Genomic DNA, 26,383 nt, shown 5'->3' on the forward strand with positions numbered 1-26,383 from the left:
ATAAATAATCATTCACATTTTGAGTTTCACATTTTGATGTACATGTGTAGTACAAACACAACCGAATGCATTCCACTAGATCTGGCAAGGATGCATTGCTTCAGCCCAAGTTCAGCAAATTTTCAGCAAAACTTTGAGGAGGATTGTTTCCTTGAAAAGTTCAAACACTTCTTTCAGAAACAAAGAACAAGATGTTTCTGGAGGTGTTTCTTCTCACCATCAACAGTAACCGATAGAAAGTCTTTCATCCCTGGCATTTGTCTGCTGACGGACTCGAACAAGTAAAAGTCTCTCACAGTTTGCACCATTTTTAATGAAAGAGCTTTCCAGCCTTTGGATTTGGAATGGAAAGCATTCCCTGCTAATTCACCAGTTTCTTTGCTTTTCTTGGCATGTAGTTTGATGCTCCAAATTCATCTTCTATTCAATTGATACTCCAACTCACTGGTAAGACGGTCAAGACTTGAACTTTTTCACTTTTCTTGGTCAAGGGAATGAAACTTTTGTTTCAACTGAGTTACATGTACATGTATCAACTCACTTTCATCATCACTGAACCGTTTTCCTGTAGCAGTTTCCAGTTTCTGCTTAATTGTTGTCTCTATTCTCTTAACTTTGTTTTCCATGTTACTTCCATGAGCTTTCTTCTTACTTATGATAGGAGATACACCAATAATTGTTAATGATGTTAATGTCGGTATTTGGCTGCACAAAAACATCCTGATGTGCAGATGACATTGATGGTCCCTGAACTTCTGGATCATTGCTAGAACTTTCAGTTTTTGAGAGTATTTTCTCAGGCGACAGTTCAGATATCTTCTTGCGACAGCCGGTGCATAAACTGTGTGCTCGAGTGAAATAAAGACTTGGATGCTCAAGTATAAACCTTTATGATACCTGCTTTAAGCCTGCTCTTTTTCTTGCTGTGTGATTTAAATGGGTCACAACACATTTTTCTCTATAATCATCCTCCAGGGAATTGACTTTTAAAGCACTATGTGAATACTCTGTACACTGTACATTGTATAACATGTATACAGTATGTATACAGTGTCTCCTATATTAAATTAAGAGGATGAAATAAATTAGCTCATTAAGTCATGTCATGCAATAAACTTTTGGACTTCATATTATTACCAGGGCGACATGGTTTTTAATGTGCGTGTACACATTACCACACAATACTCTGAACACTGTACATTGTGTATGTTGTACAATGCGTTTTTATGGTTTTGGCCTTGATAGCCAATGTTCAAAAAATCATTAAAAAAAAACTTTAAGAGTGCCCATCACAATTTTTCCGAATATTGTTGCTTACATCTTAAACTTGCAATAAAATTTTTTTTACGCATTTTGAAAAATACGCATTTTCGCAAATCAAGGTCAAAGGTCAAATTTTTGCGTATTTTTTCGGTGGTGCGTGGAAATTTTTTGATTTTATGTTATCAAATGTGGGCCATGTCAAGAGCTTCAAAATGATGTAAATATTATCTCGGTAGGTGTTTTACTTTTGGAGATATGATTGTCCAAACATAGCAGGTCATGCTAATTAGTCAAAAGTTCGTTAAGCCGTATCTCCCAAAATAATGATCCGAATTACATAAAATTTGGGATTTGGGCATTTCTCAGGGAGTCCAATCAGCACACCGAATTTCATTTAAATCCGTGAGGGTCAGGTCCAAAAGCGTGTTGAATTGACACGGAATGACCCATATTGCTCACCGCGCACCCGCCACCCTCGGGCACCATCACCCCTGGAACACTATACCCGGTCTCCCTTTCGATACACACACCACACAGGTAAATCAATCACCCATTACTCCCTGCGCTCTTCTCTTGAGACGGTTCAACAAATGACATTATCTTGGACTTTTTACACCTTTTTTCAGTGCCTTTTTTTCTGTGGTGTTATGTTGTTGAGTGTATCTTGTTGGTGTTTGTCATTGTTTGTTTGTTTTTGTCGTTCTTATTGTCGATGTATAGTAATGTTGCTGTAGTTTGCTTACTCTTTTTAGCTGAATGTTTATAATATGTAAAATACCGTACAGTGTTTTGAGATTTTTTTTATAAAGACGCTATATTAAAAATAAATTATTAATGTTCTTATTATTATTAACAAGAGAGAATGGAACTATAGAAATGTTCCTATAAATTGATTTACAAGCAATTTAATTAACGAACAGTAAACTCCAATTGCGGTCTTTACCTGTTAAACTATAGGAAATCGGATTAATGTAGTCAACAATGGGATTATTTATTTCGATTGGTATTTGGCAAGTTGTTTACTAACTGCATTTGTGTCTTACAGATCTAATTTGACATTTAAAGGCACATAACCATTTCGTTACGAAATAATAATAATAATAATAACAACCGCATTTCTATAGCGCCTAAAACCTCCAAAAGAAAGTCTCTAAGCGCTATAAGGAGGGATGATGTTGGTCTGTGTTCATCGGTTTTAAAGGCAGTGGACACTACTGTTAATTACTCAAAACAATTGTTAGCATAGCAACTTGGTAACGTGCAAAGGAGAGATGTTGATAGTGTAAAACCTTGCGAAAGGCGGCTCCCTCTAACGTAAGGTAGTTTTTGAGAAAGAAGCAATATCTTACTCAAAGCTTCAGGCCAGAAGTGTTTTAAATATCGTTTTAGGCAAATGTGAAAGCTCACAGACTTGTGTAACAATGCTATTTTTTCTTTCATTATTCTCTTGCAGTTACGATGACCAACTGGTTTCAAATTTTCACAGATTTCTTTTTTATGCGTATGTTGGGATACACCAAGTGAGAAAACTGATCTTTGACACTTACCAAAGGTGCCTTAAACATACACAACCTCCTCGAAACTACATTTATTAATAGTACAGTGTTGACCCGACCCACATAACGTACTCCACACGATAAATGTTGCACCGCACACGCTTTCTCACCTGCTACGACACGTACAATGTTTTGTGGCTACTTCCTGCTCCAAATCTGGTATACGTTTTTGGTGTAATTTTTTTTACCACAGATCACTTAAAGTTATCACTTTTTACAGATCACTTAAACTTATCACTTTTCACAATCATTCAAAAGTATTTTTTTATGAAATAAAAACTGGTTTTCTTAAAAGACAGTAGGACAACGCAAAATATAGTGAAAACGGTCCCCAGGGGTTCTATGGGCTTCTGTAAAAATATTATTAGAGTCAGTTACTTTGTGTGAAGTGGGCTTTGCTCACAGTTGAACTAGTGTCACACACTATACGAACTAATTTCATAGCTCCGATTATAAAGTGTAAGCAAATGTTTGTAATAATGTCACTATAGTATAACACACTGCTCAATAGTAAGCGTTAGTTATACGGTTTGCTTGTGAGTTCGCCATGTATTTGCATTGTATAAACTGCATTAATTCCATGCAGAAAGCACTGGGAGGTTAGCATGTCCTTTCGTGTGCTATGAAATGGAAACCCACGCAGTGAGTACAAAATCAGCCGTTAACGGCAATGGGCGCTGTTGGTAGTTACTCAAAATAATTATCAGCATAAAACCTCACTTGCGAGTAATGGGGAGAGGGTGAAACGGCCCCCTTTGAAGTGACGTAGTTTTCGAGCAAGAAGTAATTTTCCACGAATTTGATTTCGAGACCTCAGATTTAGAATTTTAGGTCACAAAATCAAGCATTTGAAAGCACACAACTTCGTGTGACCAGGATGTTTATATTTCATTATTATCTCGTATATGTTGAGATACACCAAGTGAGAAGGCTAGTCTTTGACAACTACCCATAGTGTCCAGTGTCTTTAATAGCTCTATTATTTTGGGCCCAGATTCCTTTAAAAGTGTTCAACAAACCTCATCACTGTACGTGTAAAAATGCTGGTATCCGGTCCCACCAGGATCTGACGGTTGCTTGTCCTTGTGCAAGGTATTATTAAAAAATGCACACAGTCGTACTGCCCCACATCTGTAAAAAAAAATATATATACACTGCTGGCACTTTTACGTAGCAAATTCGGTGGAGCTTTCTAGAAATGGTTTTTATGAGCAGACCATACTACAATAACATTTTTAATTGCTGCTTCTGCATACTCGCCACAAAAAAGGCTTTTAAAAAGCCACTCCTGGTATGGGGGCCGGGGCTTCAATGAATGTAGGAATTTGTATTCCCCTTAAAACAGTCCAGATTGTAGTATAGAGGGGGAAGCATGAACCAGGCAGGGGGTTCCAAAGAGATGCAGTAGGTGGAATAAAGCTGTTGGAATGGCTCAGTGTTCTACATTTCCAAGAGTGCATGGTTGTGTAAGGTTTACAGTGTACGACAATACAGAAGCATCGTGCTCTTTCTCATTTACAAAAAGTGTACTGTGTTCTTTTACGTGCATTGTACAACACACGGGACCAACAGCTTTAGTTCCAATCCGAAGGACAAAGCAATAAGTTGTTAAGTGTCTTGCTGAAGGACATAGGGTCACGACCGGGACTCAAACCCACACTCTGCTGATCAGAAACAACAGAGCCCGAGTCCGGTGCGCTTGACTGCTCTGCCACGGCTCGACAACTTGACGACAAAAGTTTGTTGCGTGTTTACTTCGTTTTTACTTCGTCTCAATGGGAGCTTTCAATGAAAGCACCAAATATGTTTTTTTCCAGTCATCCATAAACTCTCAAAACTATTTTGTTGTGGTGCACAATGTATTCAAAATACATTTTAAAATATTAGTGAAAGCACATGACTTGTTTTGGAACAACTCAGCCGTTGCTCCAAACGCTCTTACATAGCAGTCTGTTTGTGTGTTTCAAAGCGATGGTTGGTGATCCACGTAGAGGTAAAACCTATATTGTAAGAAGACTAGTCATATGTACATCCAAACTTATCGTTAATATCATCAGCTTTCAGGAGACCTGGCAAAGCATTTTACACGGGTGAGAACTTGTATACTTTTATCGAAATATATATATTTTTTAAAGCTTTTTTTTTCCACAGATAAATGAAGGTATCGTTTTTTTTAATTAACTATTATTGTGGGTGAAGAATCCACTCCGCAATGCACTTTGAGACCAACGCCAAAACTTTATATGGTTTAATTTGGTTATATTGAGGAGGGGGTGGGGTTGATTAGAATAAAGACTTTACTGCTGAATTCATCAGTATTGGACATGTACTGCTGAATTCATCAGTATTGGACATGATCTCCCCACTTTGATCAGGACGAAACCGATTAACTCTCAAAATACGTTCACACACTACGGCTACAAGCATTGTGGAGGTCACGTCAAATAAGATCACAACTTTCAAAAAACAAAACAGTAAACTTAAAATCAATAAATATATTATGTAGAAAAAGGCTCAACATTTAAGGATCACAATATTGCCATAGTTATTGTTTGACTCCAAGGTTATCGCGGAAAATAGTGGTTGATAGGCCTACTGTATTTATGTTTATTCACCAGTCTGCACCACAATGCTATTGAAGATTAAAACGAATGAGTCAACCGACAGGTTGTACAACATGCTGGTAGATTCGCAATGAGTGTATTAAAAGGTCGACTCTCTATACACAGACGATGGACAGTTTTCCTTTCATTTCAACGGGCTTAACAGTATTTGTGATGTACAAGTGTGGCATACAAGAATTCAAACTCCGGTGTTTCTGATCAGCAGTGTGTGGGTTCGGATCCCCAGCCGTGACACTTGTGTCCTTAAGCAAGAACCATGTATTGCTTTGTCCTTCGGATGGGACGTAAAGCCGTTGGTCCCATATGTGGTGCAATGCATGTAAAATAACCCACTGCACTTATCTAAAAGAGAAGGGGTTCGCCCCGGTGTTCCTGGCTGTGGCTGCTGTATGCGCCGTAGCACCTTGTAAACACTTAGGTGCTTCTAATTGGGTCTCTGAATCCATCACTGCAAGAACCTATCTTTCTGTAAGTTTGTATTATACTCAGCGCCTCGTTTGGTAAATACGTGCGCTATATCAGACTACGATATTATTATTATGTTTGCAAAACTGTGTCTGCATATACGGTTACAGTGTCATTCGAATACGGTACAAAGAGTAGGTGCTCTCCACTGCTTATTAGTTGCAGTCGCTTTCATTCGAAACACATCCAGGTCAGAATTGAGCCGTACTCCGGGTCCCAGGGGCGCGGTCAATATCTGGGTCATGGCTGACTCGGAAAGTGGTTTAAAATGATGGGATTGTAAGTAATTGAATTAGTCAGCTAATTTTTTTTTTTTAAACACATCCTGTAAACAATATAAAAAATCAAAAAAAAAAATAATAATCGGGGACCTGCCCCCCCTCTAAGATACATGGAATGGTCAATTCTAGGATATCAATGAGATTGAGCCCCCTAGGACACTGCACTTTGGAGACATTAACTAAGTAGTGATTATGTTCCAATCAACTGCCTCTTGCCCTCACCATGGATACGCGTGATCAAGGCTTCCAATTTGGGATAAATACGACCTGTATATTGTATGGTTAACTAAGGGAATCAATGTGTTGTGAAGAGGTTTTCAACTAGTGGTTTGATCATTTTACCAAGACGAAGTCGAGGTAAATTATCAAGAACCAGGCCTCGGCGGGTTTAAACCACTAGTTGAAAACCGATTCAACACACTTTGATTCCCATTCATAAATACCTTTTCGGTAAAAAAACATCATCACTTTTTGGCCAAACAGTAAAATAAATGCAAAAATTATAATTGTTAAATGATTTCTTTCAACACAACACCCCTCCAGCTATGAAATGGTAAATAATTAACTCCTTATAAGGGAATGCTGTGCGCGTCGCGCGTATCGCGTGATGTGGCACAACTGTTTTAGCCGTTGCTCTCGACCAATAGGAATGAAGAAACTGTCTTATAAGAACAGGTGCAAGGTCGCGTGTCACGCCAATTAATTAACACTTTTTACCCGTCATAAACAAATGTTTATACACACCCACGTGACGCGCTCTCCACCACAGGAATAGCGAAACTGAGGTATTTATGAATCATAAATAATGCCAAAACAGTTAGAAGGTTTACGGTTTGGTTAAACCGATCAAACAACCACAACAACAACAACAACAACAACCACAGTCATAACGAAACCACAGTCGGAAACTTGCATCAACACCAACAATCGACCACAAAGCTGCGCAAAAAATGTACCGAACCACACGGCAACGGTAAAAACATTCGCAATTTTTTTTTCTGATTTAAAAAATCGAGTGTGACAGGTTCGGAATGGATCTGTAGTTTAGACACAAATTGAAGGTCGTTATAAACAATCAACATGTATATGTCTGATACAAAGAAAACAGTTCTATTTGTGACAGTTCTGGGTCAGGCAATTTGTTTGCAGCACGCCATAAACCAACATAATCAAATTGGTACTCGTTTCGTGCTTAAAGGGTTTTGGTAACTTTTTGTAGCACAACACAAAATGTTCACATAATTATGTACATTCAGCTTACACGGTTTGAAGATATAGTGAGAGTATAATGCTTTTCTTTGTTTACATTCGTCCCGGGAGACGATTAAAACGTACAACGTATTTACCAGTAGGCCTATTGGTATTAAATACGGTTGGTGTTGAATTAACGGCAACACAACTAGGGCAAACTACACTAACTTCTAATAACTACAGTATAGTAAAGCCTTGACCTAGTTGAAAACAAACTTGTTTTAATGCACCCATAATTCCCACTCTATTGTCATTGGATTTTGAACTGGTACCTCCTTCCAAAGGCCTATAAAACTCTAGACAACATTTTAAGGACACAAACTTTCAAGGGGATAGCTCAAACAGAATTCAAACGTTTTCGACAACGCAACATACTGTGTAAGTCACTCGAAACGTGCACGTTTGCCGATGAGTTGACGTGATACATTAGATAAAGGATGTTTGCCATGCTGAAGTTTGGAACATTGTTCTGATTTTCTTCTTCGTCCAACTATGTCTACTGCAATCGCCATAGTCGTGTTTGATTTGACTGATAAAGTAAAACAATATAGTCGCAAGAAGATTTAAATACTCTGTGTGTGAACGTAGACGCGTCTCTACACTAGTGCACACCGTATTCAGTTTGCCATAAACCTGAAACGATTTCAATATTTCAGTAACATTCCATGTGTTGTCAGAAATGCAAGTTATTGTCGATTTTTATGGCGTTGCTTTAACAAAGAATAACACAGGTATCATGAATATTGTCTCTCTCTTTTGACATTGACATTGACATGCCCATAAACCGCCACGTTTTAGGCACTGCACCACCAGTAAATTCACACCACTTGTTTAGTTTATATATATTCCATCATCTATACACACGTCATTGGTTTTCAATGTTGCAATACTGCAAGGGCAAGGTTACTCTTAGCTTTTAGTGTACATGTATATGCAAAGTACGTAGAACTGATATCAACCTGGGCTCGATTTCACAAAGCAATAAAATCCATCATAAGACAAATTTTCAGTATCACCATAGTGATTTGCATTGTGACATCACACTTTACTAAGCAACTACGACTGATTTGCAGTAACGATCAATTTTAGCTCTTTGTGAAATCGTGTGCCTAGATGGACCGGGTGCATGCACGTTTCAGTATGGTGTAACTAGTTACTGACACTCATGCTAACCTGGCAGACGAGGTAGTAATTTGTGTTGGTAAGAGCTGTGACATTTTGACCCTTTTTGTTGGTAACTACTAACGGCAATGTGGAGTATCGGATGTCTCATTCGTATTAAATTTTATTGGGACTACTTTGGACGTTACAAACAAACAAACTCGCACACTTTAACGGGTCCCACTGTTCTAGTTCGCGCGAGTGTAGCAACTACCCGTCTTCGTATAACTCGACGTTTCGATCAGACCCGAGTGTCCTCACCAAGAGACGGAAATGTCATTAGAAGAATACAGCATTTGCACAGATATTCACTCCTTATATTTAAACGCATTAATATAATCATATTGCGGACGTTCCATCATTTGTTAGAATCGAGATATATCGTCGCCTCAACAAGTCTTCTTAACTTTTCTGAGCCACTGAAAGCTAAATGTTTCTGAGCCCGTGCACAACATTTGTAGAATGATTAGATACACAATTGAATAGACATGGTAATACTCGTACTTTTCCTTTTGTTGTTCACTATCTCAATTAAATTGTACTTTTATGAGTGGGGGGGGGGGGGTGTAATTCAATACTTACCATAAATATAATATCATGGTATATTTTAATGTAACAATTAAAGTGGAGGCCATCTGAATTTATGTGTGCGCATTCTCGAATATTACATCCCCAACTGATACAAATAATTTCAATCAAACACAGTTTAACTTTTTTCAAGTTTGTTACCAAAACAATGTCTGCAACATCTCATGATGCCTAACACAGTATGATCTGTGGCATCTGTGCAAATCTTTGCACTATATCTCTCACCATGGAGGTCTCATTCAGACACATTTATTTACCCAGTGCGATAGTCTAGAGCCCCGCCGAGGCAAACCCGTTGAGTGTACGCCCCTGGTCATGTACGGTACATCAGCGGCTACATTAACCCTGTGTTAACCACCCTCTTTATTTCTCTCTTGCCGGATGTTTTCATAGAAAACCCTCCCCGGCAACAAAAGCTTCTTATTCAGGGGGGCGGCCCACATCGTCGATAAAGATGGAGGAAGACGGCGATCGGTTTTACCTCTTAGCGGGGGAAAAGATAATAAAACCTTGCAGCCAGGGAATGTCTGTGTGTGTGTGATAGAAAAGACCGGAGCGAGCGAACTCTTTCCATGGTATCCCCCCCCCCCCCGTAAAGAGTATCGGTTCCCCGGGCCCCATTACCCGATGTAGACACGGCCCTTAAGGTTACACAAAGAGTAGGATATGACATGTTATGCTGGTGGCGCCGAGTTATATTCTTTCAAAACAGCAGAATTTTTTTTTGCAAAAATAACATTTCGATAATTGATTAAATTTCTATCAAAAGAAAGAAAACATCCTAAATTTTAATTTGAAACTAACATGTTAACAGTCCAAAGCGGGCCATCTCTTTAAACTGCAAATTCTAGCAAATGTATTACTCCCTATTGGCCGAAGATCGGTCACCTCTTGAATTACCAAATCACCTAAGATTTGTCATAATTGATAACACCTCTTTCAACAATAATAATCCAAAAATTTAAAATTAACACATAATTGTTAAAATATATTATTTGAGAAGAAAAAAAAAAAGCAGGCGCAAACAGCTTCTCATACAAAAGGATCTGTATGGTATAAACGTTAATGGCCCGACGTTTTTCTCTAAGGCTAAAATGGCAACACAATAAACGTGAACGGTAACTAAGTGTAACGTAAGTAGTGAAACTTAATTTGCATACAGTAGCCTGTGCTTAATAAGCAGTTCCATGAAATCGGGTTCCTGTGTATAGGCGAAAACGAAAAAAAAAAAATGTCATCTACAAAATGCCAAACCTTAAGCCCACGCAACAATGCCCCTAACTCCCGCCCACCACATACAACCATGTTTGTACAATCACCATTCACTACAAGATTATGTGTAAAACGCATGTTTTGTATTCCCTCCATTTTCACAAAATGAATGATTGTCTATAATTGTGTGGCTGTAAAAACGTCTAACCGGTAGCCAGATAAAATCCCCTATTGACCATTCCCACGCAGTCTTCCTGGTCCAATCTCCAACACTGCCCCTCGGGAAATATATATGATCTGTTTAAATAAAACAGCTGATGGTATTGAGGATGAAGGGTCATTACGTACTAATGAGCGGTATAGTGGATCTTACCCCCATGTACAAATGATGTGACATGTAATAATAGCATGACACAAATATTGATGGAAAAGCATGTACATCATCATTTAAAGACACTTGACACTGTTGGTAGTTGTCAAAGATCAGTCTGCCCACTTGGTGTATCTCAACATATACATACAATAACAACCCTGGAAAATTTGAGCTCAATCAAAAATGGAAGAAAAACCACCCTTGTCACACGACAATATGCTGAACACCTTTCCTGCTTGGAAATATTCGCTCCGGACTTTTGGCGATAATTATCTGAAAAACGCGAACACATTTTCAGATGAATTTTTCACCGGTTAGTTTAATTGCATACACCTACAATTACCAGATGCAAACAATCGAGTGTTCTATGGTATGATGTTCATGTAGACCTATTTTGCGAAGCGTCAATTTAAAAAAAAATATATCTTTAGTGAGTAAGTTAGCTTTTTTTACAAAGAGACAAGAGGTATTCAGATGTAATTTCAACAGTGAGTTGTGGTTTATATTGACATTAACAGTGAGTGTTAAATTAATCATTAGGTCTGGTTGACCTTGCACAAGTCAAATCAATCAAAACATTTTTTTCCATTGGTTAAACAAGGAGATTAGAATCAAATCTTGGTATTCTATTCTTTGTTAGCTGTTGATATTTTTTACAGACTATTTTGACAACAAAATTCTAATTGGCAGATCACTGTTCGGCTAGCTAAAAAGCCCCAACAAAACGGATCTTCTTTCGACAAGAACTATAAATCATTCAAATTTCAGAACTGGTTCAAAACACGATTGCAGATGATGACCTCAAAACACCGCCCTCGCGTCTCCTGTCTAATCGTTGCGTAAATAAATGTGATATAAATGTTCATTGTTTATCCTTAATTACAGCACCAATTAATTCTGCCCCGTGCAATTAGTAGCAGTTCATGGATAGACCTTCCCTCGGGGTATTCTTATAAGTTAGGGCTTAAGAATTCCCGAAATGCGATTGAGTTTATACCCAGTTCAGCGGCGTATAAGAGCAATACGGTTTAACTTAAAGTTCAGGGCCCAATTTCATAGAGCTGCTTTTGCACAGAAAGTAGTTAAGCACAACAAAATTGTGCTTACAAGAACAAGTTTACCAGCCAACGTACTATGTGACATGTACAATTTTGTGACTGGTATCCTGGTTTTATTTTGCTTAGCAGAAAGGTTTTAAGCATAAGTCACTGCTTAATCAGCTCCATGAAATTAGGTCAAGATGCAGATGCCATGATCGAGGCATCAGAACACTGGCCTTTAAACGTGTGTATTTTAGCCATATCGCGTGTGTCATTTAACAATACATTTAACCATAAATCGCTTCTCTGTACTTATGTTTATATAAGTGCGCACCGTCTAATATCGTGCTATAATTTGCAAATTATTGTAACGACACTATTCACATAATTAATTTTCTCGAATCATGTCCATGACTGTTTGGCAAGTCTGTTATTTTGTTAAGAGTTGTTTTGACAAGGTTTCAAATTAGACGTCTGGATTGTAAACTAACAGATGACATGATCAAAGTTCCGGAACACTCTCTTGAATCGTGTGTTTATTGGCCGTAGTACCAGTGTCATTGAACAATATACGATTAACCATAAGTTGCTTCTCAGTGCCTCTTTGTGTATTTATGACATTATGCTATGGTTTGCATTCTAAATATCTTTTATCGACTGCTCGATACATGTTAACGAATGTTTTGCAAGTAATTGTGTGACGGTTTTTTGTGTGAAAACCATAAGTTCCGGATTGTAGTCATTAAATTATTCTTCATACCAGCGACGTTTCACCATCATATCATGAAATACCTCTAATGTATCTCTTGTTCATGGTTAAAGCCATTGGACACTTTCGGTAAACAAAATTGTCCAAAGGCCCACCCTTCGTGTATCACAACTTATATATAACCTAACAAACCTGTGAAAAGTTAGGCTCAATTGGTCATCGGAGTCGGGAGAAAATAACGGGAAAACCCACCCTTGTTTCCGCACGTTTCGCCGTGTCATGACATGGGGATTGTGTTTAAAATAAATCCGTAATTCTCGTTGTCGAGAATTAAGTTTGTTTAAATGTTTTCTCAAAAAGTAAAGCGTTTCATGGAATAATATTTCAAGAGAAGTCTTTCACAATTACCTTCTGTAAACCCTTCTGTAAGTTATTTGTATATCTGTGAACTTTTTTGTTCTGTCCCGAAAGTGTATAATGGCTTTAAAGTAATTTATAGAGAGACAGCAAAATAACCACCAGAACTGTCATAGAAAGTAACGCAGTAAGCTGACGTCTTCATCAAGATAATTCACCCGAGTTTACTGCATAAAGGTTCCAAACGAAACATCAGTTCGGCAAAATATTAAATGCCTCCAACCTGCCCTTAATTGTTTTAAATTCCTGCTAGATAATGTTTGACTTGCCACACCTGCGTGCAGTCTCAAAGTGTCATCTTAGGAATGTTCACTTTCATTTCTAGCCTTGTTTTGCCGAGCCTCGCGTCATTCCAAACAGTTGTACTTTTAAAATAGAAATTGATAAACTTCTGAGGTGATCCAAAAAGTGCGATGAACCCTTCCTCAATGGACGAACTCAACCTCGAGTCCCCTCGTAGAAAACAGTAAAATATATAATATGGATTAGTGGCCAACAATTAACAACAATCAGAGGAATTTGAAGTATTGTACACACAAATGAAGGTTTCCACACAATATACAACACAATACAATACATAATATACCAACTTCATACACAAACTGTATACTATGTTTTATACTATCAACCTCTCCCCAATACATAATATACCAACTTTATACACAATCAGACATTAAAAATATTACCCCAAAACTACAGTTAAAGACACTGGACACTATTGGTGATTGTCTAAGACTAGTCTTCACAGTTGGTGTATCTCAACATATGCATAAAATAAAAACCTTGTGAAAATTTGAACTTAATCGGTCGTCCAAACACCCTTGTCACAAGAAGTTGGGTGCTTTCAGATGCTTGATTGCAATACCTCAAAATTCTAAATCGGAGGTCTCGAAATCAAATTCGTGGAAAATTACTTTTTTCTCGAAAACTACGTCACCTCAGAGGGAGCCGTTTCTCACAATGTTTTATTCTATCAACCTCTCACCATTACTCGTAATCAAGAAAGGTTTTATGATAATAACTATTTTGAGTAATTACCAATTACTGCCTTTAATACTTCTTACATGAGAAACTCTCATTGAAAACTCACATGGCAAATTGTATACAATTATTCTGAAGATCGAAAGTGTTTGGTTTTCCCCGAGGAAAAACCGGATGGTCTGGAAAACTCTAAGTGGCACATAAGAGAACCAACGCACAACTCAACTCACATTATTATGGCCCTGGCTCTGTCCGAGAATCGAACCGGGGTCAAATTGGTGAGAGGCGTGCGCTTTACGCACAAGCCAACCATGCCACCATACATGTCTATTTAGGCCTATGCAAAGAAAAGTAGATTAGGACATGGGCGGACTCTAATGAGTAATAAATTAGAAACCTAATGAAACGGAAATAATCATAGTGAAGGACATTCCAATCTTCCAGCAACCTTTTAATAAAATGTCAGGGTAAAACATTTGTCTTATCAAAGTGGTGGTCATTTTTATCATTATTTATTTGTTCTGCAACTAGCAGGCCATGTGGATGTGGTATCTTTGTTATAACAACATATTAACCCATCCGTGGTCAGCTGGTCAGCGTGGTCAGCGCCTGGAAATTGGTGTGCGATGCTTAAAGGCACTGGACAGTTTTTGGTAATTGATCAAAATATTGTTAGCATAAAAACTTACTGGGACGAACAATGGAGAGCTGATGATAGTATAACACATTGTGAGAAATGGCTTACTCTGAAGTAATGTTTTTTTTTTGAGAGAGAGAGAGGTAAATTCTCACACCAATAACTTAAAGACTTTAGGCCTGAAGAAATTTCCTCAGACAAAGAAAGCACACAGATTTGTACAACAATGATTTTTTCCTTTTCATTATTCTCTCGCAACTTCGATGACCATTTAGTCCACATTTTCACATATTTGTTATTTTATACATATTTTGGGATACACTAAGCTAGGATACTGGTCTCTGACAATAACCAAAGGTGTCCGGTGCCTTTAATTGCATTGATTAGTTTTTAACAGTTTATCAGGCGGCGTGTTTGTGTCATCTGATACACAAAACAGCGTTTGTGAGAGAGATGTTGTCAGTAATTGGTTGCTCACTTTTAACAAACGAGAATTGCGTTTTAAAATTAAGTAGATCAAACTCATAGCTGGTCCCACAAATTGACTGTGAAAAATAATTTTGCAAATAAGTTTTTATTGCAAATTAGTTCTTATTCATTGCTGTCAATACAGGGGATACTTTCAGTTGCTAACTAATACATAGCTTCGTTTCATACCTAGCTTCATCAACAACAGTTTATGGAAAACATTTTGTTTATACTTATTTCAATGTATACACTTGAGATGCCGGTAGTGCGTACAACTTTTATTGATGTTTTTTCCACAGAACTCAGGTACTGAGTATAACTAAATACAGTGTTAAAGCCATTATACACTTTCGGTAAACAGTATTGTCCAAGTCCCACACTTCGTGTACCACAACTTATATATAAAATAACAAACCTGTGAAAATTTAGGCTCAATCAGTAATCGGAGTCGGGAGAAAGTAATGGGAAAACCCACTCTTGTTTCCGCGCGTTTCGCCGTGTCATGACATGTGTTTAAAATAAATCTGTAAACGAGAATTTATATTGTTTTAATGTTTTCTCAAAAAGTAAAGCATTTCATGGAACAATATTTCAAGAGAAGTCTTTCACCATTACCTTCTGTAAACCCTGTAAATTATTTGTAAATCTGTGAACTTTTTTTTTTCTGTACCGAAAGTGTATAATGGCTTAAACGCACATCGGTGTCGGGGTAAAACCGGAATTAGTACAACTTTCAAGTTGGAAAGTGATATTGCTTTTCCAAGTACCTACCACATGGTACCGTCGCGCGTTGACGCAGATCGTTCATAAATATCCAGTGTTTGACATTCCGAATACAACAACAGCATAACCCTTCACATAAGGTTTGTCGCTTAAAATTTCACATTTGGTAGTCGTTGCCCCCAGCGCAATTTACACCCCATTTCCTCGCTCAAGTTCCCCGGCCGGCTTACCCCTGTGCGCGCTCCTGAGTTCCCGTGTCTGTGCTTGAACTAACTTAAACTTTTCGCGCCCCCCCCCCCCCCCTCTTCACGGTAAATGCCGTCCTTGACGGTGCAGACTTTGTAAAAATGCGTATTTGCTTCTCAAAATTGCCAATCTGAAGGGTTTGTATAGACTCATCACGCTGTCTCGTACACGTGTACTCGCGTGTATTTCTGTACACATCATTCGACGACTGCACTCCACTTGCAATTTACTCTGGTCGGGACTGTAATTGAAAATGATCTGTGTCCCCTCCGTACGCTGCGTTTGGATTGCACTCGAACGGCACAAACGGGCACCGATCTGTGAGTCAAATTACAATGATGCGTTGTTGATGTTTTGTGGGTTGCGTTTTCGCTCGAGGTTGTGGCTGGCTAGGCTAGCAAGTCGCTGTTCACAACAGTGTGGAAAAACAGCCGTCAGCGAATGAAGAGAAAACATGCATTTTTTTATGTTGATTGCATAGGCCTACATGAGAGTGGGTTGGAATAAACGACTATTGATTCTATTTGATATTATGAAATCCAACCTTGACAAATAAAACTCTACATGCAAATCCAGTGACTTTCAGTATTATGCTTTATAGAAAGATACAAAACCGATTGTATTGATTTGATCGTTTTTTTTTTACCCTGACACTGATGTGTGTTAGCACTGTATTATCAGTACTTTCTCGAGATCTAGAACAAAATCACAGGCATGGAGTCGAACCCACCAGAGCAGTGTCATACCAATCAGACGACTGAGATTGCCCGGAACCTAAGGGTGTAGTTTGAAACCGAGCGTTGTAAATTTGCATATTCATGAGTCTTATTGTTTAACATGTTTTCAATATGTTGAGATCCCTAGTTAGTTTTCCTTTCCATAAAAAATGTCCCTACCCCAAAATCCTACCAGCCTACATTACACTGACACTGCATCGACGCACTGCTGTAATACAATGATGACTAATAAAAAACAGTTGAAAGTCACAACGGGTAGATCTTTGACTGACTTCCTTTGCATTTTTCCAAGAGAGTCTGAGCTGCCCATCAAGTGACTAGAGAGAATTAAAGGGTTACGTAAACACAATTTAAACGGAGCCATAGATACAATATTTATGTATGGTTGTTTCTCAGTAAATTAAGAAGGGTACATCGTACGCTCTTAACTAAATTAAAATACAACTACTTTGAGATCGACTGAGCCCATGAATGATTCAAGCGTTACTGATGCATTTCTAAGCAGCCAGGTTGGGAATTTATTAGTTTTTGGTTTAATGAGGGGGGGGGGGGGTGTATAAGACAGAGCTTGGGTCCATCTTCTGATCCGATTACTAAAGTGTGTACGTAATCAAGCGAAGCTAACTGCATCTTAACCCTAATCATTAGCAGAGGGTAATGACGACTATGCGGAAACTACTTGATTTCAAAAATTGTGATAACTTTTTCATTTTTTTTAAGCAGTTGGAGGGAAGTGAACAGGTTTTTCCTTACTGTATAACCCAATCATTCACCCTAGTTTTAAAGGAATAGTTGCAGAGTTGTTAATAGTACATTTATTTTTACAGTATAATAGTTATATTTGTCCATCAAAATTACAATCTCGGCAACTGGATGACTGGTATCACTGAATATGAAGATTGGATTGGGAAGTGTTTCCATTTTGTTCTTAAGTTTCCCCGAAACCGCAACCACTGGAACTTTTACTTGTTGATAAAACGCTACTGCAAGGGTTTCAATGTCCCTACGGTAAACGGTAAAATTGGTTAACATTTTATTTTTAAGTTTTGTTAAAGCTTTGTCGACGCTTCTTTAATCTACGTGTACTGTTTTAAATATTCAGGTTGCCTTGGTTAAATAATTTAAGTTTATTTGTTTGTTTAATTAATCAAGTTTGATAGTTTGGTTTCATCTACTGACAATTGCCCCTACCGGTTTTGTACTCAAAGTACCCTGCCTCCTCCCAGCGAAACTGTTATTCCATGTTGATTGACACCCCTCTATGACGCGTGGTACGGTCCATCATAGGATATCATGTCATTATGTTTTTTGTGGGACGTGTCTAAGACAATGGTACATTGTTAAAAAAAATATGTCAGTACGTGCTGCAGCGGCTCCCATTGCAGGATTTAAGAAAATCACAACTGAATGTTCCCTTGCATGTTTTAACTAAAGGCTTCATGTGCTAACAAATCCACAAAATATATATGCTGAGTTGGGTTTATCTCAGATCTTACATCCACCCCATGCACGGACTGATATTTATGATACTGCACAGACGTAATGAAACACTGCTTCGATAATTTATCCCTTTTTCAAACATTTTCTCGTCCTTCGTAACACGCAGCTGTTACTACAAACCCGCATTGTACTATGAGTTTGTTTGATTCTACTCTCTACCATCGTTGCTTCCTTAAGCCTCAATCGAATTGTCAAGTGTTATTATCCGTAGACAGTGTTCTTTCTTTTCAATCGGATTTAAAGATTTGATGTTTCCTGAGTCCACAATCCTTAAACGTTGTAGTTCCCCCACGTATACACAGAGCAATCCGGATTGCGATATATCAGAGGGAATGCCGTGACGTGCTCGGATAGCTCTGTATATTATAACCGGGTACCATGCTGGTGAAAAAAAAGGAAACCCGGCATTAATCCCCGGGGTTTTTGTGTATTCATCCCTGCAGTTGTCCATCCCATGCATTATGGATGCAGTCATGTCAGCCATTTCAGTTTAATTATCACGTGCCTGAGGAGTATACTTCTCATGACGTCACGCGTGGCCGGGCGTCTCCTGTAGTAGAACGTTAACGTGGTTAGAGACAAAGTGTGGCCACCGCCAGGCCGCGCGGCCGGTCCAGTTTAGTCGAGTCAGTTCACGGGAGATGTGTCGTTAATAAACAGTGAGGGAAGAAAACGTTGAGTCGGAGAGATGCATTCGTCAGTTTCATATGTGTATTTCTCTTTCGTATCGCATTTTTTTGCAGATCGGCTCAGGGACGTTGGAGCATCAACCGTGGAGATAATAATTCGGTGTGGAGTCTTCCAGTGAGGTGTGGTGGAGTGTGATCGTAAAGCCATCCGGTCAAGTATCTTGTTCTTGGGGTAGTTGGTCGTAACGAGAGGGTGACACCGCGACGTTGGTCAGGCCAGACAAGTGGAATAACCAACTCTATTGTGTGGATCTATTGCCAACGAGAGGATAACACTCTGCTGGTTGCTCACCCACCAAGGAAAATTGCTCAACTTCACCGCCCCGTCTTGCCGGATTTTACACTCTCGGGAGAGGGGAACCTTGGTTTGAGCATCTAGGCTTGAGAAGAAGCCCATTGGCGAAAAACTTGTGTAAAAGAAATATAAAAAAAATGAGGAGAATTTTTATCACGATGGACTGCAGACAGGCACTGTTCCTGTTCTCTTTGGTGATTACCTACTTCCAATCTACACACAGCCTTCCAGAGAGTATCAGAATAGGTAAGTCATTTTGATTATATTCTCCTTATCATATATTTGTTTTAACACACTGTATATCGTGTGTTCATTGTGAACGGGCTTCTAAAACGTCTACAATAGTTGACAAGCTTTACAAAAAAAACCACAAAAAACACACTAAATTATAGGTTTGTCTCGGTCGAATTCGGCAAATGAGCAGCAAATTTAATTGTCATGCGTTCGAATTAAAGCTGTTTTGCCTCCCCAGTCATTACTGCGTTTCAAATTCAGAAAGTCGAGTCAAATTCCTTTAGCACTCTGTTCAATTTAGCGAACCGTCATTCTATTTCGTGACAAACACGCCTCAAGAAGCGTCTGCGAATTTGAGTGCTGCTTTGATGAATTGTTAAATTGAATGATTATTTTGTTAAAATTGAATGACGCAACATTACATTTGACTAATCACAAAACAAAATCGAATGACCCTTTTCAGTAGAACTCGATTTCATGCGAAATAGAATAGCTTGTTGGTTAAATTGGCTGCTCATTTGCCGAAATTGACCGAGAAAACCTATATTTTGGTGTATATGGAATGTGTAAGCGTATGGATTTTATAAGCCAGGTTCATACTGCGACTGACAAAGGGGAAACATCTTTCAAATTAGACGATAATTTAGGCGTCATGCCAGATTAAAGAATGATTGTAGTGGCAATCTCAATCACTTCCAATAAAGCCCCCTCTTTCATCATTACTCTTCGCTCTTGTGCAATATAATTTGCGTATCTGGACGTGCCGTAAAGCCGACCTAGAGGCGGGGAGGGAGTTGGGACTGGGAAGGGAGTTGACGACATACGCTCCTTTTTCCACGAATTTTTCGTTGGTGTATTGGTTTATTCAAAACTTTTCAAAAGTCACCGCCGGAGGCTGAATTGAAACTGAATTATATTGTTTGAAAAAAATATTTTAAAAACATGAAATTAGAGGCATAAAAGACCTTCTATCACAATAAAGAAACACTAATAAAAAAAACATTAAAAAAAAACATTGTTATTAGGCCCTCTAGAATAAACAATGTTTTTTTAGATCAGGTCATTTCATTTTTTTCAGAAAAGTCTGGTTAAGGGTGACTTTCTGGATCTCAAAGCTGGTCAGCATAAAACACACAAATTTATGTGGAGGTGGCTATTCCAATCTGTGGCGACGATCGTATTGAGAAATCTGCTTCTCAAAACATGAACTTCGGTTTTATTCACTTTGTGTCGAGGGAGCTTTGCCTAAATAATAATTTTGGATTTACTCTTCAAACGAAGGCTGGTAGAAAATGTTATCGACGACTATAGTAATCCGTTTGTCAGCATCAGGGATGATTGATTATTGCTTAGTTATTTCAAACTTTTGGATCGAGTGCACTTTACCGGAAGTCAACGATGAAGACCTATACATTATACCATTCTGCCGGTCACATCAGCCGTTGTTAAATGCACTGGACACCCTTGGTAAATGTCAGCAACCAGTATTCTCACTTGGTGTATCCCAACATAAAATGTATACTTAATAATGTTAAATTTGCATCTGAGAAAAAGAATATTAATTTCGGTTGCCTTTGGGCTCAGTTGGTCATCGAAGTTGCATACACGAACAATGACAGAAAAACAACAGCATTGTTGCCCATTTTGTGGTTTCAGGTCTGAAGTATTTCTCATATTTAAATGTTTGAGTGCGAAATTACCCCTTTATCTAACACTATACATTACTTCAGAGGGAGTATCAAACGTGTCCAGCCGTCAATTTCACAAAGAGTTAGGACTCGTCCTATCTCGAGTTAGGACGAGAAACTCGTCCTAACTTAGGATTAATCTTCAGGTCTGCATGCTACAGTGCATGGTCAATATCCGCTCTAAGTCATAAGATCCATCCTAAGTTAGGAAGATTTTTGTAAAATCGACGGCTGTGCCTTTAAATATCCGGTGGAGTTACACAAATATTTTAGAGAATTGGACGAAAGAACTTAAACCCCAAAACACCTTTCCTAGAAAATTACTCTGAGATTGATGGGCAGATTTCCGTTGGGTGCCGCATCTTGATTTATATAGGAAACAGCCGCTAGATTGGTACATCCTGAATATGAAAACAGATGAAGGGATGATGGACTCCTGAGAAAATTCCTGGTGATGGTCTCATAATTGATGGCATCAGGGAAAGAAGTATGGTGTCATCATCATCGATAGTTTGACATGAAAACCAGCCTTTTGAAAAGTAGCTCCAATCACGGGGAGGCGTGTGGGTGAGGGGAGAGGGCCGGGCTGAAAGGCATACTCATTTTCAATATATCATTCTTCCTTCTGCAAGTCGTGCATGCATGGCTCTACTTTACAGTGATCGAGTCTTTCCGTAGTACTCAAACAAATCAAAACAAAGACATTTAATTTATGGTTTATTTATTTAAACAAATGCCATCGCAGCATACCGCTGAATTGCGACATAATTTACAATCATTACAAATATTACAATAATTATTAAACAAAACTCTACAATAGAAAATACATAGTGAACATTTGATTAAAAAAAATCACAAAAACAAGGGCCTGCCAGAAATGTACAAACAGTTTGACTACATTTATACAGTATGACTACAGAAATATAGCAATTATATTAAAATGATTTTAGGAGTTCAGGAGCATAGACGACATAGACGACAAATAGTACACAATTATTTAATTGTTTTCATGTAATTCAAATTCGTTGTAATTTGACTGCGATTCAGCCTTTGGCTGCAATGGTCTTGGTTTTAATCAAACTTTTTCAAATCAAATCAAATAAAGAGTATGAACGTAGCTAAATACTGATTGGAAATTAATGATAAGGCATGAATGACCAAGGGAAGGAACGTAAATCATTCTGGATAAATAAACATAGATTTGGAGGAAAAGTATACAAACCTCTGATTTTGTTTCTTCAAATAGTTTAACTGTCACACTTCTCTCGTTTCCACGAAAATATGGTGTACGTTTTGTCTTGACTTGATGTCAATCGAAATAAGTAACTTGGTGTTTTGGGGAAGTCTTCAAATTGGTACATGTATATAGAGCTGTAAACTATGAGTAAGCCCTTAGATTGAAGTTGGTGCATTTGTTTTACTCAATAAGCAACGATCATATTGCTTATCTTTGAATTTTTAAGAAGTTAGACATTGCCCCGGTCTTAGTGCCCCGTGTAAGTCTGTATGCTGCTTAAGCACAAAACATAGCTAGGCATATTTTTTGTTTTATTCATACCAAATTAATGTTACAAGTTAAACTACTACGTCACTAATACAACTTGTTACTGGTTTTCTGCCTATTTCTGCTTAGCAGACAATTAGTAAGCAACAATGTTTCATGTTTATGAAATTGTGCTCTTCTTATAGAAATGTCCCTTTTGCGTGCCAGATTGACTCCAACTCCAACTCGGTTGTTGTAATCGAATTCGTTACACACGGACAGTCGTATGCGAGTACAAAGTTTGAACTCTGATGATTTATTGTTATTTACTTGTAATAAATTGAGTTTAACTGTCCAAGTATCGCTAAACTTCATGCCATAAGTCATAATTTAAAACGGCTTTGCACTTGCGTGTAGACACGACCTCGTCGTTGGTGTGTGTGACAAGCAAACATGGTTAAAGGAATATACAGAATTTGAAAGAAAAAATGTCTTAGAACACAGATTTATATCAAACTTACACGGTCTAATGATGATGACAGTAGAAACATCCCTTGAAGTTTCTGTCTGAAATGTCATATTTGATGAGAAATGAATAGAAACTAAGTTCCCGTTTGGAATTTATCTATGTTTTTTTTGTTAATCGATGTCATGCAAAATGTGTTTTAGGTTTTTCACTGTTTGCTCGTGACCCAGATGGCTGATCAATCGCAAACTTCTACAGGTTTGTCAGGTAATGTTTCAAGATTAGAGAAAGTGCGTTCACTGCCAAGAACTGTTTTTTATACTATTCTGTAATGCCCCTTTAATGTTTGGGTTACATTAGTGATATTTGTTCGTCTATTTCTCATTGTGGCAGTTGTCGTTCTGGGGGGTGCGCAAGCAAACACATTTCTTTCTTTGAAAAGTAATAGCAATGTAAAGAAGTGCCGATATGTTTTTGTTATAGTCTTGCGTCGACATTTCTCAAATTGATACCACTCTATTGACATTATGTTTGCATTAATTGATAAACTACTTGTCTCATTCATTGTTTGAATGAAAAGTCTCATTGAAGAAAAGGAGAAGGGTAAATTAAAATAGTAAACTAATTTTTAAAGTTTGTGAAAACTTTTTATGTGAGAAGTTTTTAATATGATGTGTGAGAAATCTACACTCTAAAAACTTCCGGGTAGAAAAGCCAACCAGAATTTCGTGTCACAGGGGCCTGAACATTTTCCAGGTAAATTTGTCCACAGATTCCGGGTCACACTGACACAGACAATGTGTCACGTCTTACGGGACCCGGATCTGGGTAATTTCTGACCCGAATGTTGTTGGAGTGTTCCCCACTCCCAACATTGGCGCGCTGTAATACTTATAGGCAAATGTAAACATGGACAATATGTCATCTGACAAAGAAAAATAAACTGTTCGTTATAAGTCAGAATATTCTGGAAGACACGCTCATTTAAACTTGTGTCGGAAAAGTTTTATGTTGTTTGTTAGGCCTATGTTTTTAAAGTTTGTTTTCTCTCTTTGAAACCAAAATGATCGAAATCAATTTCCATTACCTGTGACTGTTGCCTTAACGGTCACCTGTATGATTCTCACGAGATAAACCTGTCACTTTGGCCCGCGGGGGATTTGATGTCCCTCTTAGACAATCATGGTTGGGCAATTCCTCCGTTACACCCTGTACAAAAACCCCATATCGATCCCGAGATCCCTGCGTGTCAAGATGACTTAAGTAGCCTTATTGTCCACAAGAGTATCTTATATTTACCTTTTAACGTATATTTGAATAGAGATTGATTATTTAAACGTGTATAAAGTGTAAAATGTCACCATTTGATACAAATCTAAACAACATGCAGTGTTGTGTGCACAACCGACACCATACGCTCTCAGATTCTCACAAATGCATAACTTTTGTTAACGTGTATTTGAATAGAGATTGATTATTTAACGGCCCTTTATAAACGTGTAAAATGTAACCATTTGAAGTATAGGGCCTAAAACACATAGGCAGTTTGTTTGTGCACAACACACACATGAGCTACCCGATTTAAAATCTCAAATTTAGAATTTTCTTTGTGTTATTTAAAGGAGTAAAAGGAGTAGTAAAAACCCGTGGTGTCGCAGAGCTGTCTAGTGCGATGGACCCAAGTCCCCAAGTTATCTACTTTACATAATGTTGGTTCGAATCCGGATCTTGTAAACGTAAGTCATGACAGCGTGTCCTTGAGCAAGGCACTTTATAAAAACAAATGCATCCCATAGCCTGATGCGAAGACCATTGTTCTTTCCAAACGACATCTCCCGTAGACTTCGAGCAAGTTCGGGTGGCGACCATCCGTCAACCATGGTCAACCATTAGTCAATGTTCCATGGTTACCTATGAATTCAATACATCCCGGGTACCAGGAAAAAAATCAACCAATGATCCACTATCTTGCTTTTTGAGCACCCGGTCGGTCCCCTTTGCTGTAATGGTTTCTAAAGGCCTACATCAAATTGCTAATATGTCATATTATTTTTTAATGGGGTAATGTTTTTTTTCCTTCTAAATCGATGCAAAAAAGGGAATCCTTAAAAAAAAAAACATTTTTGAGGATGGCAATTCTATACTACAGAAAAAGAAATTGCACTCTGCCTCCAGAAGGTACCATGAGCTCTTGGGGCGACCGTCACTTCTTGTCAATGTGTGTGTCACTGCACTCTGTGCTCCCACGCGAAGACAGCGTTGCAATGAACGACGAATGCTAGCAACACAAGTTCAGTTTAGTAATGATTCTACAGATTGCTATGGAGTTAAATCTCATCAGTACAATGTGTCTGCTCGGTAATTGTTTATGGTTATAATCAGGGATAGAGGGTACACCTCTGTGTTTGTAAGAAGAGTACAGTCATTATCAGTTTTACTTTTTTGTTTTAACAGTTGGGATGATACTGGTCTAGAATCGCAAAGGTCGTGGGTTCGAATCCCACCAGAGTAATATGAATGTGACTTTTTTTCACAGACCTCGGATAAGTACTGAGTTTACAGTGCTTAGATACATCGGTGTATATGTGTAAAAACCCAAATCATTACTCTTTATCCCCGATGCAAAATTATTTCAAAACAGCAAAATTTACAGATTTCAGTAAAAGCAAAAAAATATAAAGTTAGAGTCATAATATAGACGTTGTTTTGTAAAAACTCCAAGTTAAAATGTCCCTACATCAATATACCATTTGAACTATGCTGAATACACCTCCAAACAACGGACATCTACAATTTCAATCAATTTAGGAATACATTCCCTTTTGCATGTTTGTGCACATTTTTGATTCATAAATCGACGGACATGCGCGTTGTGCACGGGGTCAAGTGTCCATGTTTGACCCGAAGTTTTCTTTGTGATTTTCGATAACATTTATATGAAGTATTATCTAAGTTCATTCTATCGTTGGCATATTTTGTGGTGTGAAACCAATAATAATGGAAAACATGTAAATATAATATAAAACCATACAGAGCAATCTCGGTCAATTCTTTTGATTGTCAACCTTTAAGAGGTTAAGGATAAAAATGTTTATTGTTTCCACAGTTACGTTGTAAAACAGGTAATAATATATACCTTGACGACTATCGTAATTAGCACAAAGAGATTGAGAATAATGTGTGCTTTAAATATAACATCAATTAGGCTACATTTCTGGTGTGGTATATATATTTCTTTGCACAGTTATTGGATGGCATACTCATATCCGGTTTATACAACAGAATGCGAACCGTTC

General features: G+C 38.0%; 1 long non-coding RNA gene across 1 annotated transcript; it reads left to right on the forward strand.

Moving 5' to 3' along the window:
- Positions 1–4,736: 4,736 nt before the first annotated feature.
- LOC117296582 lies at positions 4,737–19,334 on the forward strand. The gene is made up of 2 exons (XR_004519779.1): positions 4,737–4,909; positions 18,976–19,334. It is a non-coding gene; the product is annotated as an uncharacterized LOC117296582 (long non-coding RNA).
- The last annotated feature ends 7,049 nt before the right edge of the window (positions 19,335–26,383 follow it).

Source organism: Asterias rubens, chromosome 11, assembly GCF_902459465.1.
Source record: "Asterias rubens chromosome 11, eAstRub1.3, whole genome shotgun sequence".
Taxonomy (NCBI): Eukaryota; Metazoa; Echinodermata; class Asteroidea; order Forcipulatida; family Asteriidae; genus Asterias; species Asterias rubens.